This window comes from Prionailurus bengalensis, chromosome B2, assembly GCF_016509475.1.
Source record: "Prionailurus bengalensis isolate Pbe53 chromosome B2, Fcat_Pben_1.1_paternal_pri, whole genome shotgun sequence".
Taxonomy (NCBI): Eukaryota; Metazoa; Chordata; class Mammalia; order Carnivora; family Felidae; genus Prionailurus; species Prionailurus bengalensis.
Window position 1 is genome coordinate 73,966,732 of NC_057349.1, and position 5,526 is coordinate 73,972,257.

General features: G+C 39.4%; 1 pseudogene; it reads right to left on the bottom strand.

Annotated features, from left to right (window-relative positions):
* Positions 1 to 3,575: 3,575 nt before the first annotated feature.
* LOC122490495 lies at positions 3,576 to 4,218 on the bottom strand (annotated as a pseudogene).
* Positions 4,219 to 5,526: the final 1,308 nt, after the last annotated feature.

The window sequence follows — 5,526 nt, forward strand, 5'->3', positions numbered from 1 at the left end:
CACTGTCATTCACACACTACTTACAAAGATGAGTTAAAAATTCATAGCAACTTAATTCCTCCTTTCCACCCCCTAGTCACAACTTTAGAAATTACTGTGGAAAATTAACCTTTAAAAAAAAGTAAATAAATAAATAAAATAAAATAGTAAATAAACCTCAACAGCACCTCTCCTTTTCTCTTCTCTTTGAAAGTGTCAAGAAATGTCATGCCATTATAGACCAAACTCTACTGCGGGCAGTGGAGGCCAGAGAAGTCACCAAAACAGCAATGCAGAGATTTAAGATATTCTCGGGCAAAGTGATTACTTCTTTCCTTTCAGGTCTTCTTTTATCTTCCAGAAGACCAGTTCCATGCAGGAGGTTGCATTTCAGGTTCCTAACAGAGTTAGTATTGATTCAATAGAATCTAAATTGAACAAGAGATTCTACACGACTCTCCTTTACAAGAAAACAAAACCCCACAAATACCCAACACCCCTTCGCCCAAAATAATAAAATGGGAAGATTTAGCCTACCAATACTTATTATTCATCTGTATCAGTTAACACAGAAACAAATAGACCAATGAAACAATGAATAGACCAGTGAAAATAGAAAACCCAATAAGATGGATACTTGATATATGATGTGCTGGAGCCAGCTTCTACTAGCTCCCAAGAGCACATTTTTAAATTACTAGAAGCTTAAAAGTGACATTCCACAGGGCCTATTACATCGATTCAATACAAAGCTAATAGCTGATTTCTTATCTGAAATCTTTATTTTTATCATTCAATAATTTTTGAGAAGGCAGAAGGCTTACTTCACATTTGCTGTATTTCATATAACACATAATTAATGGATTAAAGAATGAGTGAATATATTAACTGTCTTTACACTTATAGGCCTTAGAAATAATTTTTGCCTTTTTGAAATGTATTTGCTTGGATATGGCTCTCAAGTAGTTTCACCACATAAAGCTTTGCCTTAAAACATCAGCCTGAAGCAAATTTTTTAAAGTATCTGGGTAAAGGTGTGTGAGGTGAGACTGGATAACTATGAAATACAGTAACTTTACTTTCTGCTTACATTCTCTGCTCAATCTGTCATTGCCTATTAAGCATAATGAGTTATGGGGGCACCCTAAATGCCTCAGTCAGTGGTTGGGGGAGAGGGACGGGAGGTGTAATGGCTTACATGTTTCTACCCTATTTGGGGCAAGAGATCTGCTTGTAGCTCAAACCTCAATTACAAAGACTTTTTTTTCCAAGCAAAATTGTGTTTCAAAACTTCTTCCAACCCCTAAGGATAACAAGGAGCATAGAACAAAGAGTGATGGAATACACTCAAGGCAAAGATAGGTCGTAAACTGCAGCTTCCTGCAAACAGAGAGAAAAGTCCTTTGGGAACTTACTGATAGCAGGCATTTTTTAAGAGAGAAAAAGAATTCCTTAGCAATACAGTTGAGAGAGTTTGTACTTAAAAAAAGAAATTTGCACAAGTGTATAAATAAAGAGTGAGTTACATCCCTAATATAAACATGTACATCCCAGTATGGCTCTAAAGAGCAGCAGGTGCTGTTATAGCTCGAGGAACCATGGAATCCAAGCTACCCCAGGGTAGAGACTATATCCCCTAGACTCCCCAGTGAGAAGGAAATGGGAAGTTTATGACAAAACCACTGCCATTCATCTGAGTTTCACTGTTAGGTTAATAATTTAGTGAAATATACAGCTTTTTTCATAATATGAATGGGTTCAGCTATTCTCAATTAATTCTTTATAAAGTCTAGAGTAAGCAAAATCCCTTGCCATAGGTCAAGACTCTTAAATGGACTCACATGCATAAACTTTCAGGGGATCTTTGAATCAAGACTAAAGATCTATGCAAAATTGCATGTAAGTATGTGAATTTTCCTTGGTAAAGGGCCCATCATTTTCTTTAGATCCTCAAAGAGACTTGCAACCCTAAAATGGTAAAGAACCTGTATTTTGAATAAAAATCAGAACTGGGCAGGTTATACCTCATTCATCTAATCAAGATTCTGGTGTTCAGAACAAGAAAACTGGGTAAGCAGCCCACATATAAAAATATGCATTTACAGACTATTTTCTGTCTGAGTTTCCTACATGTTATAGTATTTTCATGGAGAAGAAAATACATAACAGAGGCAGCATAAACATTTTCCTCCAAAATAGTTAGCTCAAAAAGTGTCCAACAATTTTAAATCTTTTCTTTGCAAACATTTCCATCCATTTCCTGTTCAAAAGCAAAATCACTTGGTCTGCATGTTGAGGTTCCATCTGTAAATATAGGTCTGAGAAGAAACTAGCCAGAAGAGAAGGAAGTAGGAGGGACAAGGCACATTAAGTGACTTGTGGGTCTACTGCCTTTTTCATTTAGGTTCTGGGCACCAACCCCCATGTTCATTTTCAAAGCTACACAAGCATCATGACCACCACATGCTCAGATGTGATGCTGGAGCCTGTGAGTTTGAACAGTGCAAGAGGCAAAAGAACATCTGAGAGTCCTCGCTGAAAACAAGAGAATCTCACATAAAGCTCTTCAAATCTTAGAACTAACATTTTTCCTATTCCATACTTGGGGGAAATACTAAGATCCAGAAATATTTGCCATAATATATAAGGAAGGAGGATGTGCATGTGTGTATGCAAAAGACAGGTGACAAGGGAGGGGAGCAAGGAGGAGAAAGCTACCAAAAAGCTTCAGTGTGCTAATGGAAATAGAGTCTCTTTTATCAAGTAACAAACAGTCCCTACCCCTGTGAGAATGTAAGGTAATATTATTTGGCCAACGTCATGAATAGAAATCTATTCATTATATATCGTTTATTTAGGACGATCCATTTCAATATATGCCTTTATGGCCTCCAAGTGAGGCATCTGATATATACTGTGCACAAAGTAAGATCCTTTAGAACAGTTATGCACAATATATGCACTATTAAATTTATACATTGGATCTCAGCAAGTGATTGATAGGAGAAAAAAAAGGTTGGACGAGGCACGTTGGGTGAAGAGACCAGGTTTCTTTAACACACAGTAGATACACATCTGGTTTGACTAGCAACTGCAGCCTATGCAACATTGGCAGTGGTGCTGCTGAGGTGATGGAGCTATTTACATTAACTACTTTAGGACGACACAAGACAGGTATCATCCAACATTAGGATACAGCTGGAGGGATGTGTGAACCATTCCTGTTTGTAACTTTAGGAAATGGATGTTGATCCTAGGCCATTTTAATATTAGTACTTGAGGAGCAGGTCAAATAATAAGGCAATAAACACAACCTCCAACTAAAATCCTGTTGCAGTCTAGACAGTGAAATGGTACAACATTAGCAAACTTTAGAACTGGGGCACCTGGGTGGCTCACTTGGTTAAGCCTCTGACTCTTGATTTCAGCTCAGGTCATGATATCATTGTTCCTGAGTTGCAGTCCCACATTGGGCTCTGTGCTGGCAGAGCCTACTTGGAATTCTCACTCTCCCTCTCTCTCTGCCCCTCCCCCACTCATTTGTTTCCTTGCTCTCTCTCTCAAAATAAATAAACATTAAAAAAATAAATAAAACGTTAGAACTGCAGCTTTTGTTGGATCCCCCACAGCGTATCTGCTCTCTCCTTCAAATGGACATAGAGACCCTCAATCATGGTGGAAATTGAATGCACCCGCCTAAGATGCTTCGTTATATTTTCTGCCAAATCTGCCACAGTCCAGTGGCCCAGGAGGTGCAGCCTTTCAGCTTGATCACCTCATAGGCAGAGTCAACCACTTGTTTGTGAACCTCTTTCTGCTGTTCCTTATCTGCATCAGTGCCTAAGTCAGGTGCAGATTCTTCAGAGAGACCTGCAACCTTTACTCTACTCCCTATAGGCGCCCCTGAGTCTCCGTGCTCCCCTAGGGCCAACCCATGACAATTAATGGGTGAACTCCCAGCCTTTTCCCCATTAGGTAGCAGAATCAGGCTGAATCCAGATTGCAACCACTTCCTATAACGCAGTTTTAGGGGAAGCCACTTATCTTCCAAGCCATAGAGGTCAAGATATCCACTGGATTGGAAATAACAAGCAACCTGCATTTTGGACTGTATTTTATAGTACAAGGAATGACGAATTTACAGATGTTCACATTAGGATGGACCACATTAAGACGGCTTTCTCCCTCTTGCTGATGTGCCCCAGCTGTGATAATAACGAGCTTGGAGTTCTCACTCATGTTACACCCTTTGCCTGTGACAATTTTTGGTGTTCATCCATCTATGGAACTGGTATCGTGGATCCAGTGATGAATAAGATGCAGGGGGTCCCTGCCTTTGGCAGGTAAGTCACATTAAGCTTAGGGAGTGTTGGGGCACCTGAGGTCAAAAGAAAATAATAAACTAAATGTAATGGAAAATTTTATGTGTCAATGTAGCTGGGCCACAGTGCCCAGATATTTGGTCAAACATTATTCTAGATGTTTCTGAGAGTGATTCGGATGAAATTTCCATTTAAATTGGTGGATTTTGAATAAAGTAGACTGTCCACAATAATGGGTGGGCCTCATGCACTCATTTCAAGGCCTGACCTTCAGAACAAAAGACTTACCTCCTCTAAGCAAGAGAAGAACTCTGTGGCATATGGAAATTTTGAACTGCAGCATAGGCTCTTCTCTGGGTCCCAACCTGCCAGCCCACCCTGTAGATTTTGGATTTGCCAACCTCTCATATTACATGAGCCAATTCCTTAGAAGAATCTCATATTAAATATATATATACATGGATGTGCACGCACGCGCGCGCGCACACACACACACACACACACACACACCCTATTGATTCTGTTTCTCTGAAGAACCCTGACTAGTATAATAAACTAAACCAAAATAAAATAAAGCAGGTATTCAGTTGCACTTCTGATGTTATGAGGAAGACTTTACAGACTTTCAATTAAATCTTCTAGAAGGAGCCAGCTTGTTGGGGTCCAGCAGGGAGACTGCCAAAAAGCAACTTTCTGCTAAAGGTGCTGAAACAGTAACAGTAGATGATCCACCTGCCAAGGAACTGATGAGTTATTTCAGGAGGATGGGGCATTTCTTAGGGGAACTACCCCTCCAGCTCTAGCAGATAGCCTCGAAAACACGGAGTTTATCTACCATGGATTGTTTTATTATTTTTAAAAAGATTATATATTTCATTAGAGAGAGAATAACAGTCTTCCAGATTTGGAAGCCTAGAAATTGTGGAAGCCCAGAAATTCTGAGAAAGAGGGTTCCAGCTAGAAATTCAGCGAACTAGCAGGGTCCAGGTATGCTTGATTAATGAGGCCTACTCTGTGGCAGACACTGTATGTGGAGCTGAGGAAGAGGTATATAAAGGATACAGTGTTTAGTGAGCATAAAACTTTCTTAGAGAAAAAAATGTGCAAATATCCAAATGTTTAAGAGTTTAAATATAAGACAGCAATATATGACAATATACCTACCAATATATGAATCTCAGGTGAGTGATTTAGAAAAGAAGGTCAAAGAAGGTCAGGAACAGCT